This window comes from Protopterus annectens, chromosome 9.part0 (genome assembly GCF_019279795.1).
Source record: "Protopterus annectens isolate FY-2018-M chromosome 9.part0, PAN1.0, whole genome shotgun sequence".
Taxonomy (NCBI): domain Eukaryota; kingdom Metazoa; phylum Chordata; order Ceratodontiformes; family Protopteridae; genus Protopterus; species Protopterus annectens.
In genome coordinates, this window is record NC_056743.1 from 1,742,210,221 (window position 1) to 1,742,227,877 (window position 17,657).

Sequence of the window (17,657 nt, forward strand, 5' to 3'; positions counted from 1 at the left end):
GACCTGGACTCATACTCTTAATAATAAGCTTTGCAATGAAAAGCCCTTTCAATGGATATGTAGTGATCAAAGGACAGTTTGTTCTCTATACAAGTTTCCAGGCCCCAACAATCAATTTTCAGGGGAGTGTTGTCAATGCATTAGTTACAAGGGACTTCTTGCTACTACTATACATCTATTTTTTTCCACCAAGCCTAAGAAGAGGGCTTACTACAGAGTTTCTTCCAAATTGCTCTCCATCACTTACATTTACTTTAAGCCAGATAAAGTTGCAATAACTTTGACATGTTTATCCTACCTCATTAAAAAGACTTACTAGAATGTAAAAAGTATTTAAGAACCACAAACTAGTATAAAAGAAAAAAAAAAAAAATCACACAGATTAGGAAATAAAAAATACATTGCAAAAATACTTTTGATAAGAGAAGTTTTGTTTTAGAGGTCAAAATACAGAATGAAACCTGAAAGTATCGCAAATGGAGAAAAGTAACAGCAAAACATTCTCGACCAGGGCTGCTAGATGTCCCTATTTGAGTGGGACTGTCTTGGGATCAGTAGCGCGATCCAGAGTCCCACACTGCCAGTTAAAATCGCAGCGAAACAGCCTCCGCTTTGTTGTTTTTTTTTTTTTGATTGGCTTGTATATTGGCATATGGGCCAATCAAAAAAATCGTAAAACGGAGCTACTTCTGTTTAATGTGGAACTGCCTGATGTTCCGCATTAAAGACCCCCCCCTTTTTTTTTTGGTCTACACTTAACGTGAAGGACCTTTTTTTTTTTTGTCCCTACCTGTCCTGTAAGAAATGTGGCATTCCTGTTCTCAACTCCTCGGACTGCTTACATTCCACAATGCAATCAACTGAGAGAGACTTTGGTCCTAAAGGTAAGCAACAGTAAAGTACAGGGTCTGATTTTAGTACAGCAGCTAGCAAGTAGAATGGAAGGGCACAGAGAAGAAAAATAAAAAATGGTGCCTTTTACTTACAACAGTGTTAGCACGTGAACTAAGAAGGTAAATTTTGAATCTCTGTTAAGACAGTGCAAATGATTAGAGCTAGGAGTGGTTTATGAGCTCTGGTCCAGGGTTGGATTCCCTCAGCCTTCACTTGCCTACTGTATGATCTTGAACAAGTCACTTAACCGTGCAGTGCTTTAGGGCAACTGTGGAACTTGAGTAAGCGCCTCAGTAGTCTTCTGGACCACATGCTTAGTAACTACCTATGAACCTGTAACAATTAGTTTCAACAATGTCCCCAAGAGTAATTTCACTCCTTTATCTGCCAGTCTCCCAGTTTTAAGACTTTCAGCAGAAGTAAAGCTCCATTTTTTCATAGGTTGTGCTGTTGATCACAAATTAAGGTTAATATTCTTCCACATAATTACCTCTTTTATGCTGATCTCCACTTGCAGATCTCTTCTATTAAACAAGTTTAACATCCACCAAATGAAAATAGGATGTTTTTGATAGAATGTATGTATCTACATAATATACCACCCAAGCAGAGTTCTGAAAACAGAACTGATTATGCAGTTTGTTTTTTTAAACCCTACCTAATAAAGAAAGTTTCTATCATTAGTATATTACAACTCTCTAAATTATTTCAGAATGCCAGCAGATTTATGGCAGTGTTCTATGTTGTTCCATCAAGCCATAAAAATATTCACCTTGATAAACTTGGGGCTACAAGTTGTTAATAAAGCTGCTTCATGTTGTCCAGGGTTTGATTCTCCTCAGCTTTCAAAATGCCTTTTAAGCAACCCTAAGTCACTCAACCTAATACTATTCGTGGGCAACTGAGAAAATTGGCTAGGCTCAACAGTCTTCAAGACTACATGTCAAGTAACTACCGATGAACACACACACAAACACACACACACACACACACACACACACACACACACACACACACACACACACACACACACACACAAACACACACACACAAAACCACATATCAACCAGTTACACACACACACACACACACACACACACACACACACACACACACACACACACACACACACACACACACACACACACACACACACACACACACACACACACACACAAACACACACACACACACACACACACACACACAAACACACACACACACACACACACACAAAACACACACACACAAACACACACACACAAACACACACACACACACACACACAAACAAGTTTTTGAAAAGGCATCTTCCCTAAGGTGATGTGTCAAAGTTACTAGCTTTCATTTTTGTTTTCACCACTTTGTTTTGCTTCATAACGTTCTACACAGCGGCAGTTACGCTAAATGTGAAACTACAACTGTAAAATGCTACTTCAGGTCAAAATTATCTTCCCCCTTGCCACTTCACCATCTCTCTTCACTTTGAATTATAACCTTTCGCTTGTGTTCTGTATACAAGCCTCAACTGCGTAGCTCAAACATTTTTTAAAATCAGGTAATCCTAAACCAACTTATTCTATGGGGGTCCAACTTATTCCATTTAACTCTTGCCCCTTCCCAGATAAATTCTTTCAATTTATGAATTATTATCCACAACTACTCCAGTTGATAAAATATGCATGATTAAAAAATAAATAAATGGACAAGCATTTTCGCTGCTTGTTATTCATAAACACGAGCTTCCATTTTTTTTTCAATTTTTGATTCTTTTGTTTAGTCTATTTCCACATATCCTTAGCTGCCCTAATAGAAGCCTTTTTAATCTACACTTCAACCTATGTCCTCAAATATGGGCAATGATTAACCATAAATGTATCCACTCATGACTTGGTTTTAGTACTTAACTGATGAATTTAAATGCAAACACTGGAGTTATAAAAAAACGCATTTAACGTACTATCCAGCAATTCACATTTGACCTCTAGACTACATTTCATTAAAAAAGTGACCAACTAGCTAATTGCTGAGTAATGACCTTTGGGGTCACAACTTTGGTGGAAGGTTGCATATTCTAATGAAAAGATTAAAAAGTCAGAATATAAAACAAAAACTGCTGGACTAACACAGAATTACATTCGGTCTCCCATCATAAGCAACTGGTTATATGTCTGAGACATTGATAACAAGAAATCTGCCTCAGGACAGTGAAGCTCAACAGGCAAATCTTGAAATTCATGTCAAGGACATAAATGAGATGTAATCAGAAACCCTCTTACAATACTTTGTGGAGTGGAGTGCAGAGCTCTAGTTGTCCCTATGTCCTTCTAGTTATAGGAAAACTATACTCCCCAGTAATGCCAGGCAAACATTTTGTGAATCAGACTGTAAACTTACGTATGTAGTCCATCCGACTTCCTGTACTCCATCACCAGCATTGTGTCGAAGGGATCAGAAACAAAAAAATCCACATCCAATCCAGCTCCTCCAATCACCTGCAAGATAAGGATCATGGTATAATTGAACAGAACCTAAAAAAGTTAGTCCCAAAACATAATATATCAACAACCTACCTGCCAGCCCACAAGTATGTAATATAAGGGGGGTATAAAATACCACTTCTCTTAAAAGACAAACAGCATCTAGGGCAATATGCCATATTATACAATGACCCCCCCATTAATATTCCAAAACGTGCATGCTGATTGATTTACAACGTGCACACTGACTAGAGTTATAGTAATGGAAAAAAGTCGTTGCCTGGACATTTTTCGTAAGTATAACTTTTTTTTTTTTTTACAGCAATGGAGAACGCAACATCTCCGTTGCGTTTTACAACCTGTTTCGCTATGTTAAACTCGTTTAACATAGCAAGACAGCTCTTCCTATCTCCGTTGCTTTTTTTTTTTTAAAGGTGTTTTGCTATGTTAAATGGGTTTAACATAGCGAGACAGCTTTAAAAAAAAGTTACGTAGATACAAAAAAGATAGAGCCAGCATACAGTGACCTGATATTGGATTTATTGAACAAAATAAACAGCAAAACAGACCGGTTTCGGCCGGACAATGTCACAGCCTTCTTCAGTGTTAAACATAAAATACATACATTGCTGTTTAAATAGATAATGGTCAATGCTCATTGGTGGATGACTAAAATTGTTCATTAAGTCCTGGTGGAAATAAACCACCTAATCTAATGATCCATTTCTTTTCTTTGACATTGAGAATAGAATGCCAACCTGATTACTGCAAACGATTCCCTTGTATAATGTCAATGACCGTAAAGGTAAATTTAGCAGTAGAATGTAGCAAATGATGTTTGTATAGTGCATTTTGGGCTTTTTTTGTTTTGATATTACTAATGTGTTCAGATATGCGTAATCTTAATGGTCGGGAAGTTTGTCCCACATAAAAAGAGCCACAAATGCATGTTGCCAGGTATATTAACCAGTCACTACTGCAATTTGCAAAGAAATGCAGATCATAAACGGAAGAACAATTTCTGCTCGAAAATTGCTTGGATTTGTTGACATGTTGACAATTGATACAATGACCACAAGGGTAACAACCATGCAGTGGTTCACCCGTAAGGGTAGTTTGTAAAAATTGTGAGTTCCTATCACTGTTCCCATGCTTGTAATGATTAAAAAATGAACTAAGGTTTTTCCCTTTCCTAAATGAAAATAAACATCTATCTGGAATAATGTTAATAAGCTCATTGTCACATTGCAAAATGTTCCAATGTTTGTGTACACTAGATATGAGACTGTCTGAATTTCTGGCATAGGTCGTCAGGAACCTGACCGGTTGTGACGATGTTCCTGAATGGTCTCTGTAATGTAAGGAGATCTGATCTGTTCATAGAATTGACCTGATGACTAGCCTGTATAACATTGCCCATCTTATAACCCCTGGATTTGAATCTCATGGTTAGATCACCCTTATGTTTTTGAAAGGAATGATCCTCGGAACAAATACGTTTAGTACGTATGAATTGTGATTTTGGAATGTTCTGAGCAATATGAGGTGGATGAAAACTTGAAGCATGTAAAATGGTGTTGTATTGGGGGTATTTTCTATAAACCTCAGTACCTAGAGTGTGATCAGGTAATCTATTAATAAGTACATCCAAAAAGGTGATTGTGTTCAAATCATAATGTACCGTGAAATGTAACCCCCATGGATTATGATTTAGATATACAACAAAATCCATTAATAAGCTTTCATCACCCTTCCATACCAGCCAAACATCGTCCAAATAACGTCTCCAGATGTCAATATATTCCATGAATGTGTTATTGTTGCAGTCATAAATAATGTATTTCTCAACATAAGCCATAAATAGATCTGCATATATTGGGGCAAAAGATGCTCCCATTGCTGTTCCTTTAGTTTGCCAATAACAATTGTCTTGGTAATAAAAGACATTATTCGTAAGGACGTGTTTGGCTAGACCTACTAAAAAGGAATTGAAATCTGCTTCATATAAGCCAGATGAATCTAACCAGTAAGACATGGCATCCAAACCGGCTTCATGAGGAATATTTGTGTATAGGGCACTAACATCCAAGGTGCATAGGAACCAATTGTGTTCCAATTGTGTATCTGAAATGATCTGCAAAAAGTTTGTAGTGTCTTGCAATCTTGAACGCACCAACCCCAAAAGTGGTTTGAGATGTTTTGTAAGATATAAATGAAAGTGGCTCGGTAATGAACCCTTTACCAGATACAATGGGTCTTCCGGGTGGATGTAAGGGGTCTTTGTGAATTTTAGGTAAAAAATAAATGTATTGAATTGTGGATTCCTTCACCATAAGTTGATGCATAACATCATTGGTAATAATGGCTTCATCCCTGGCTGAAATCAAAAATTGATCAATCTGTTTTTTGAACCTGAACGTGGGGTCAATAGGCATGACAGAATAATATCTTTGATCAGAAAGCTGTTTGTTTGCTTCATTGTTATAATCACACCAGTTGAGTGCAACCACAGCACCATCCTTGTCTGCAGAAATAATAACTATTATTTTGAAGTTCCAGAATAGCCTGTTTTTCAGCCAAAGTAACATTGTTGGATTTAAACCGTATATCCAAACTACGAAAATGAAGATCTTTGAGTACACTATTCTGGAACTGATGTACCATAGGATGCATGGGTGGAGAGAAACTGGATTTATGATAAACAAATTTATCATTATTCATATTACCGTCAGTGTCACCAAAAAACAAATTTCAAATTCAAATTCCTACAAAATGATATAACATCCTGAGCTAATATGTCTTCAGGAACCATGAAGCCAGGTATGAAGGTAAGACCTTTATTTAAGATAGACAGATGAATGGGTGACAATTCAACATTTGACAGGTTTAAAACATTATTATTGGAAATAACATTCAATTGTTCATTGCCATTTTCAGTAGACCCTGAATACTCTGTATGCTTTCTGTGTTTCCTTCCACCCAGCTGGTATTTGGACCTAAAGGGATTGGTCCTGGGATCCTTTTAGGGGTCGGTGAACCTGATACTACTGGGGATTCATTATCAGTATATGATGAGATCTCATCTGTAGATGACCCAGTGTCTGCACTCCGTTTTCTCAAGATAGACCTGGGTCTCTTTCTCTTATTAGTGTATTTAGAAACCGAAGTAAAACGTACATGTTTAACATTGGAAGAAAAAGGGTTGGTACTTTTATAATCCTCTTGGTCTCTTAAAAACTTTTTTATTTCCTGGCCCTTAACTGATAGTCAAAAGTACGTAGGTCAGTGGCCACATTGGAAAGTGATTTCTTAAAAAAAGGCTCCTGCTCAAAAGGTTTGAGTTCAGTAACTACTTTGTTTATTGCATCCATGTTACTATCAATGGCTCGCTCATGAAAGTTACCCAGAGCCACAACAAAGGCCATAGTGGCATCTTGTTGTATTTTACACCATTCACTATTTAGTATATCATCAGCATCCATAACATGTGGTTGGGTGATAATGAATCCTCTCGGAGTTATTCCTTCTGCAATATAAGCTTTGAATAACTTGGAGTGCCAAATATTAGATCGTAAAGATCTTAAATGTTTTTTGAGGTTGTCAAAAAAAGTGGTACAAATGGATTCAGGACTAATAGAAACATTTATATTTGTATTCTCCTGAATAGATGACCTGATCCCAAAAGCACCCAGGTCCTCCCTGTCAGCAGCCAAACCAGTAATAAAGCTGGAGAAATCCATATTGACCAGAAATTTAAATTGCCAATAGCTGACAATGATAGCCCAAACGCTATGTCAGCAGGATATATATTTAAACCAATCTCAAAGTTGAAGGAACAATAACAGCCAAACTACTGATGATACTAGATCAAAAATATTATAATAGAGCTGCGTTCCACAACTAATAAACTCTTTACATGTTTCAACAATATGTATATAGACCAAATGAAAAGTGACTGATAATGTATATTCATGAGAGAGATATATAAAGAGCCTAGATTAAATAGATAATTTTGTTTATGAAAAATAACTAATTGAAAAGTGGATGCATTAAACAACAGTATGATAGGAACCAAAAAGTATGTTATGTGACCACTGACCAATTGGTGATACCAACAATCAGATGTATCTGAAACAAAAGTGCATATTCAATGCTCAAATAGTACCGTCCAGATAAAACAAACCCTATTTTTATGAAACAGTGAAAGCAAGGCTATTGCCATAAAGTAAACTTTCAATTGGTCAAGTAATGACCATTGTAATCTGGACGTGGATGGCTATGAGCATCTAATAATTATGATGTATAACAATATTAGTCCTATTAGATCAACAAAAGTAAAGGATCCCTTGGTATATATATTACACTAATTTGCAAGAATCCAAGTTGGTTATAAAGAGTGAACTCTCGTTTGGTAGAGTCCCAGGAAATCCAAAGGTAATACTAAAAATTGTAAGTTGTGCTTAAACACATATATTCGCCCCGGACAAAATGTGGATCCAGAGAAACAGTGAATATATCAAAAATATGGATCCCAGGACTGTATAAATATACACTATATAGGTTCAGTTGCCTTAAGAATAATCATGTAAATTATAAGGTCTGAAAAGAGGGTATAGATAGTAAAACTATACCTTAAGAACCATGAGCCTCACCCAAAATGTAAGGTTACAAACTAATATGTCCACAAAACATACAAAGGAAGTTGTAAATTACAACACCACACTTGGAAATTGCATTTAGAATATCTCAATTGTAACACTTTGGAATAATAATTTTTTGCATCATAGTTGCCACAGGAAAATAATGTAATCTTGACCCAAGTTACAGTCCAAAATGAGATAGACAGATGTAATAATTACATTTGTATATATCCTATAATGCAAAACGAATCAAATGCATGTTGCAAAAAAGTTCGTGATGAGTCCACAAAGTCAACAAGTCTCAACGAATTATTGCAGACCAATATCGGAATCTTGTAAGCTGAAAAAGATGTCTGTGACTATAACGCATATGCATAACATTGTTCAAAGAAAAGCAATATGTCCCTTGATGTCGGAAATCTATATACACATGTCCAACCTGTTTGTCCCGACCAAAAAAACGACTGGTCCTAATGCGCCGTAATGTAAAAATGAAGAGTGTCTTAATAAAAATAATAATCGGAAAAGGAATCCCAAAAAATAAGCACACTCAAACCTTAGTCAATGTAAAGTTCCATAGAATGAGATACCATCATGAAATGCTGAAAAGGCGTAAAAACCTCGACGAAAATGCAGCCGTCGTCGAATCAGTATTCCATTGTAGCTGAAGTGAAAGTAGACCTGTAGTCCCAAATCCAAACGCCTGAATGTGATAAAAACCACATATGCAAGGCTACCAAAAATAACAAAAATAGATAATCCACAAACGTAGTCTAAGAAGTGAGAATAAAACTCAAATTAACTTCTTTTGATTTCAGCCAGGGATGAAGCCATTATTACCAATGATGTTATGCATCAACTTATGGTGAAGGAATCCACAATTCAATACATTTATTTTTTACCTAAAATTCACAAAGACCCCTTACATCCACCCGGAAGACCCATTGTATCTGGTAAAGGGTTCATTACCGAGCCACTTTCATTATATCTTACAAAACATCTCAAACCACTTTTGGGGTTGGTGCGTTCAAGATTGCAAGACACTACAAACTTTTTGCAGATCATTTCAGATACACAATTGGAACACAATTGGTTCCTATGCACCTTGGATGTTAGTGCCCTATACACAAATATTCCTCATGAAGCCGGTTTGGATGCCATGTCTTACTGGTTAGATTCATCTGGCTTATATGAAGCAGATTTCACCTTTTTAGTAGGTCTAGCCAAACACGCCCCATTTAATAATGTCTTTATTACCAAGACAATTGTTATTGGCAAACTAAAGGAACAGCAATGGGAGCATCTCTTGCCCCAATATATGCAGATCTATTTATGGCTTATGTTGAGAAATACATTATTTATGACTGCAACAATAACACATTCATGGAATATATTGACAACAAATCTCTTCTATTAAACAAGTTTAACATCCACCAAAAGAAAATAGAATGTTTTTGATAGAATGTTTGTATCTACATAGTATACCACCCAAGCAGAGTTCTGAAAACATAACTGATTATGCAGTTTGTTTTTTTTAAACCCTACCTGATAAAGAAAGTTTCTACCATTAGTATATTACAACTCTCTGAATTCTTTCAGAATGCCAGCAGATTTATGGCAGTGTTCTATGTTGTTCCATCAAGCCATAAAAATATTCACCTTGATAAACTTGGGGCTACAAGTTGTTAATAAAAGCTGCTTCTCGTTGTCCAGGGTTCGATTCCCCTCAGCTTTCAAAATGCCTTTTAAGCAACCCTAAGTAAGTCACTCAACCTAATACTATTCGTGGGCAACTGAGAAAATTGGCTAGGATCAACATTCTTCAAGACTACATGTTTAGTAACTACCGATGAACCTACAAACCCCAAACACACACACACACAAACCCCAAACACACAAACCCCAAACACACAAACCCCAAACACACAAACCCCAAACACACAAACCCCAAACACACAAACCCCAAACACACACACACACACACACAAACACACATATACACACAACCCCCAAACACACACACACACACACACACACACACACACACACACACCCCAAACACACACACACACACACAAACCCCAAACACACACACACACACAAACCCCCAAACACACACACACACAAACCCCAAACACACACACACACACAAACCCCAAACACACACACACACACAAACCCCAAACACACACACACACACACACACACACACAAGCACACACACACACACCCAACACACACACACACACACACACACACACCCAAACACACACACCCAAACACACACACCCAAACACACACACACCCAAACACACACACACCCAAACACACACACACACCCCAAACACACACACACGCACCCAAACACACACACACACCCAAACACACACACACGCACCCAAACACACACACACACCCCAAACACACACACACACCCAAACACACACACACACAAACACACACACACACACACACACACACACACACACACACCCAAACACACACACACACCCCAAACACACACACACACACACACACACACACACACACCCCAAACACACACACACACACACACACACACACACACCAAACACACACACACACACACACACACACACACACACACACACACACACCAAACACACACACACACACACACACACACACACACACACACACACACCAAACACACACACACACACACACACACACACACACACACACACACACACATACACTAAACACACACACACACCAAACACACACCAAACACACACACACCAAACACACACCAAACACACACACCAAACACACACCAAACACACACACACACCAATACACACACACACACACCAAACACACACACCAATATAAACACACACACCAAACACACACACCAATATAAACACACACACCAAACACACACACCAATATAAACACACACACCAAACACACACACACACCAAACAAACACACACACCAAACAAACACACACACCAAACAAACACACACCAAACAAACACACACACCAAACAAACACACACCAAACAAACACACACACCAAACAAACACACACACCAAACAAACACACACACCAAACAAACACACACACCAAACAAACACACACACCAAACAAACACACACACACGTTTTTGAAAAGGCATCTTCCCCAAGGTGGTGATGTGTCAAAGTTACTAGCTTTCATTTTTGTTTTCACCACTTTGTTTTGCTTCATAAACGTTCTGCATGTGGCAGTTACACTAAATGTGAAACTACAACTGTAAAATGCTACTTCAGGTCTACTCTGACTGGTAACACTAACTCTGAACTATCTTTGACTCAGTGAAGCAACTTCTTTGACGGGGAGCTACTCACACTGGAAGCGGGAGTGTCAGTGTATAGGCAAGCAGGTTTACTGAATGTCAGTAGATCAAAAACAAGCACAAGCTGCCAAAACAACTTTCAATGACAGGGGAGTTCACTCTCTTATCTGCATTACTGTGCAGCCTTGGAGTATGTATATACAAAAGTCTGGGGGATATCCCCTCAGAATAAAAAATTACCTTCCCCCTTGCCACTTCACCATCTCTCTTCACTTTGAATTATAACCTTTTGCTTGTGTTATGTATACGAGCCTTAACTGCGTAGCTCAAACATCAGGTAATCCTAAACCAACTTATTCTATGGGGGTCCAACTTATTCCATTTAACTCTTGCCCCTTCACCTTCCCAGATAAATTCCTTCAATTTATGAATTATTATTCACAACTGCTCCAGTTGATAAAATATGCATGATTAAAAAATAAATAAATGGACAAGCATTTTCACTGCTTGTTATTCATAAACACGAGCTTCCATTTTTTTTTCAATTTTTGTATCTTTTGTTTAGTCTATTTCCACATATCCTTAGCTGCCCTAATAGAAGCCTTTTTAATCTACACTTCAACCTACGTCCTCAAATATGGGCAATGATTAACCATAAATGTATTCACTCATAACTTGGTTTTAGTACTTAACTGATGAATTTAAATGCAAACACTGGAGTTATAAAAAAAAACGCATTTAACGTACTATCCAGCAATTCACATTTGACCTCTAGACTACATTTCATTAAAAAAGTGACCAACTAGCTAATTGCTCAGTAATGACCTTCGGGGTCACAACTTTGGTGGAAGGTTGCATATTCTAATGAAAAGATTAAAATGTCAGAATATAAAACAAAAACTGCTGGACTAACACAGAATTACATTCGGTCTCCCATCATAAGCAACTGGTTATATGTCTGAGACATTGATGACAAGAAATCTGCCTATCAGACAATCAAGGACATAAATGAGACGTAATCAGAAACCCTCTTACAATACTTTGTGGAATGCAGAGCTCTAGTTGTCCCTATGTACTTCTAGTTATAGGAAAACTGTACTCCCCAGTAATGCCAGGCAAACATTTTGTGAATCAGACTGTAAACTTACGTATGTAGTCCATCCGACTTCCTGTACTCCATCACCAGCATTGTCTCGAAGGGATCAGAAACAAAAAAATCCACATCCAATCCAGCTCCTCCAATCACCTGCAAGATAAGGATCATGTTATAATTGAGCAGAACCTAAAAAAGTTAGTCCCAAAACATAATATCAGCAATCTACTTGCCAGCCCATAAGTATGTAATATAAGGGGGGAGGGGGTATAAAATGCCACTTCTCTTAAAAGACAAACAGTATCTAGGGCTATATGCCATATTATACAATGACCCCCCCCATTAATATTCCAAAATGTGCACGCTGATCGATTTACAACGTGCACGGTGACCAGAGTTATAGCAATGGAAAAAGGTCCAGTCGCCTGGACGTTTTTCGTTAGCATAACTTTTTTTTTTTTTTTTTTTTTTTTACAGCAACGGAGAACGCAAGATCTCCGTTGCGTTTTACAACCTCTCACGCTATGTTAAACTAGTTTAACATAGCGAGACAGAGACAGCTCTTCCCATCTCCATTGCTTTTTTTAAAGGTGTCTCGCTATGTTAAATGGGTTTAACACAGCGAGACAGCTTTAAAAAAAAAGCAACTGAGATTCTCCGTTGCGTTGTTTTAAAGCTGTCTCGCTATGTTAAACTCCTTTACATAGCGAGACAGTTTGTAAAAAGCAACGGAGATCTTGCTTTCTCCGTTGCTTTTGCCCACAGCTCTGATGTACTGCATAAGCATACGCAGTACATCAGAACTGCCGCAGAATACCAGACAGCTGCGAAAGGGCAGCAAGAAGGCATTATACAATGCCATTATTTAAGAAAAGTAATTATTTTTTTTCTTAAATAATGTCATTGTATAACAGCAATAACCCACTTCTGGGTGTGGGTAATGCTGGATTTACCCACGGTTATCTTTGTTTGGCCACTCGGGCTTCGCCCTCGTGACCAAACCACACCAACCGTGGGTAAATCCAGCATTACCCACAACCAGGCGTGGGTTATTGCTATAATAAATTCAAGTTGTTAAGCTGTGTAAAAAGTACCACTTACCTAAGTAACTTTAATGGACAGCTGCACTCTAAGCATAATTTTTCTTCACTCCAGAGGATCGTTTCCTCCTTATAAACGATTCCCACACTGATGCATGCAAGTAATGATGGATGCTGTGGCAGGCAACTTATGTATAAGTACACCACATTCATTTATAGTACACCACATAGAAAGAATGATTCCAAGGATCCCATATGCATGTCAGAAAAGACTTTTTTGTAAGGCAAGACTCTTTGCTGCAGCATACATGCTTAATGCACCAAGCTTATAAGAAACTATGCCACCAACAGGACAGAAAAAAAGTGGAATTCAGATGCATTAAGTGAATATTTTGAAATATTTTCTAATGGTTAAAACTAGTGAAACCATGTGCAGACAAAAGTACAAGCATCCATGTCTTAAGGAAATCTTGCATCTGAATTCAGACTAGATCACTATTAAAGCAAGAGTCCCCCTTCATATTTTCCACAGTTACTAACCCACTAGCAAGCCAAAAGTGACAGATGCTATATCTTCAGTCTCTTACATCCTCCAGCAGTATCTCCCCAACCAAGATAACAGTGCTTTCTAAAATCTGTTGGTAGGTGAAGCAGACAATTCTTTTTCAGCCAAATTTTTCAAACACGATACAGGCAAAGTGTAATTTGACAATATAGATTTGAAAATCTCCCACTTTACCACTATATCAGAAAAACTTGTGTGAAGTCGCAATTTACACTAAATTACCCATTTTTTTCTCCCCAAAAATGAATCTAATCATCCCACAACCACAAGGTTATCATTAATGGGCACTAAACATCTTCTGGATGAAAGCTCCTTTATACATATCAAAGCATAACATACATCAATTATACCATTAAGACTTGCACAGAAATGGGGGGATCAATATCTTAAGATGATGATATAGGAAAAGGGCAGTTTTATGGTCCAAATTGTAAGTTACTTGTTTGCTACAGTTATGGCAAAGTCAGAGGATAAAATGGCACACCTGATTTTATTTCAAGTACACACGACCTTATGAAAATGATCAGGCTTAACAGTACAGTTATGCAATATACATATACATAAATGTATATATTATACAGGTCCAAAGAGCACAAATAAGGAAGCTGAGGGTGAAACTCTTACATATCTACCATTGTTAAACTAGGATAAAACCAAAAATCCTATCAGTGAAAACCTTGGATCTGGAAAACCCAATCTACCAAAATGGTACTACATCCATTACCAATGCAAGTTTTACTGAAACAAAGGAGGCGGCAAACAATCTGACCATGACCATAGGTAGCACACCACTTGTAATGGCATTGCTGTTGGGTATTACAGGTGATACCATACATGCCTTAGAGCCATGGCTGAAGACTCCCATCAACAGCCACCAGACAGAAGTAGAGATGGAGTAAAGCACTACACACACACACACACACACACACACACACACACACACACACACACACACACAGTTGAACATGTGCTCACAGTACTCAGTTCTTGAAGCACTGCAGTCCATGCCAGAGACATGAAGCAAGATACCTGTGGTAATGTGTCATGGTGCTATGTAAACAGTTATGGCAAAAGGACACGTGTCAGCAGCAGAGTAGGAGCTGGGTAAGGAGTTAGCGAAGGATGCAGTTATAGCAGGTGCCATGTGAGGCACAGGTCAGTGCAATGTATATTGTGGCATTGGCAAACAAAATACTTGGTTCACAACTATGGACCATGCAAATAATGAACAAAACTGATGTATGCATTTACACACACGGACTATGTATACAGTACATGAGCCAGTAGGGCGGGCAGGCTACAATCATCATCACTTGCACAGCGGGGGAGTAGGGGGAAGGTCACAGATGTCACTTGCAGTAAACCCTGCACATGGCTAGGGAGCTGTGCGGTGTCAGGGATTATGTCCTCTGGTGTTGGTGGGGAGCTTCCCATGGTGGATACTGTCTAGGTGTACTATCTGTCCCTGCAGTCACGTCTGGTGGTATCTGCTTTAGGGAAGAACAAAATATGCAGAGCTTATTTCTGGGAATGTCATTGTAGCCCATGCAGCATAGATACCTTGTCTGGCCAGGGTTGTGTGTCAGTGTGTGTGGGGGGGTTGTTTACTAGGCAGAAGGCCACTGCTGAATTGTGACCTCAAGTGGGATATGGGGTTGGTGTGGTGGCTGCGGTCGAGCCAGCCATCAGTGCACACCTGTGATGCTGCATGTCATTACCTTCTGTGGCTATGCTTGCCATTTGCCTGTTTTGTCCTGTTGCACCCCCAAAAAAGACCACAACCCATCATGCTCAGACAGTGAGCCATGAAACAGCAGCTATTCTGCCTCTTCCTATGGCCTATCCAATTAAAAAGCTCCACTATAACATGCCCCGCTTGTTCCACGCAACCTTACACAGTTGCTTATCCATATCCCAGTGCAGTCTGCCATACCCCTGCCAGAGCCACTGGATTGTTAACACAATAAATGTATACTGTGACTATTGTGAGGGGCAACCATGAACCCTAGAGCTGGTCCTGCAACATGATGGACATCATCAGTACTAATGTTTGCCGTGAACGTCTCTCACAGTATGTTGCCCTCATTGTTCACAGCATTATTAAGGGACTTTTAACATGGTGATTATGGTAATGAAGTAACTTTCCGAGTGTCGGTCTATGAAATGCACCAATAACCCAAAAAGTTCAGACATATTCCACACTATGATGTCTCATCTGCTTTGTGCACATACACTATGACCAACTAAGGTATGCATGGCTATTTAGCCAGGCTGCACTATTACGTATCTGCAGTGTGGCAATGGCCACGGCCATAGCACTACCCAACCTCCCTCAGTGGTCATGCAAGTCTCATATGCTTCGCAGGCCTGTGAAGCTTGTATGTGCAGCAGTCACTCTGGGCTGCAATACTGACCATATACACCAAGTAGCTAGACATGAGCACTGTACTACTATGTTGTCCATCAACAGACACAACATGGTTTCCATGATGAGTGACATTTCACCCTAATTAATCACTTTCACACCTGGGCTTGGCCTGCAGAGTGGAACAGTCTTTGTGGGATCTGACTTGGTGTCAGTTCTCCTATATGGTGCAACAGGGAGAAAAGTTTTCATTTCTACTCACTCAGTAGGCTTCAATCTACAGGTACTGGCTCTACTGGATGTCCACAGTTATGCTGTGTTCATTAATGTACTTCTTGTGTTTTTGCAGTGGTGGAAGAGCTTCGAGAAATAGACTTGCCTGCCGGACCAGGAATTTAGATAAATTGTACTGCTGCCAGACTGTTGTCTCTGCTTTACCAACTTAACGCAGCACTGCCCAGTTGTGCACTGCAATTTAAATATTTCTTCCCTGCTTGTAGGCCTGGCATGGTTTTAGATGCATTTGCAACTGTCTTAATGTCCTTAACTGCTCCATTTATTCCCGACATTGCCACATATATGTCTATTGCACTAATCCTGTGTGTACCATACAGGCTGTTTTTCACCTTTGCATTGATGCAACATTTTCATTATTCGGTCTTCTCAGCTATGTACTTACCACTGCAGAGCTCTTCACTCCCCCTGTCAAACTGCCAGTTCATAATGCATTTGTAACTATGCCAGTTATTCCTGAAACACCATGGATACTACAACTGCACTAAAGCGGTGTACTACTTCAGTGAGGCTTTAACTTTCCATTTGGACTCGTACAGCAGTAAATTTAGATGTCCACTACCTAGCATCAAAATTTCTCTTCAACTGGCATCTTCCCAGATTTTGCCACTCAGCACCTTTGTATTACATTATATAAACCTTTTCTATACAAATGTGTGAGTTACAGTGAATTATTCCTTATATTTTGTTCCTCACTCATACTTTTTTTCTGTTACAGAATTCTTGTGTGAAACTGGTTGAGGATGTACTGTATTTTATGTACACTTGAAAACTGAACCCGTTACTATTAAATACCATTTATGTTTCTTTTGTTTTATGCCTTTTCCTCTAGGGCCTCAGCCATGCCTGAAAAGTGTCCTCAGAGCTCTATAACAACCCAGTCAGAAATAAACAAATAAATAGTTGCACCATTAGTTTTAGACATGTTATTCCTACTGTAGTGCCAACATGACCCACATATGCC

The 17,657-nt window shown here is 38.7% G+C and overlaps 1 protein-coding gene across 1 annotated transcript in view; it reads right to left on the reverse strand.

Moving 5' to 3' along the window:
- LOC122810775 (transcription activator BRG1-like) overlaps positions 1 to 17,657 on the reverse strand; it is a 1,556,036-nt gene that overhangs the window by 245,460 nt on the left and 1,292,919 nt on the right. The window lies entirely within an intron of this gene.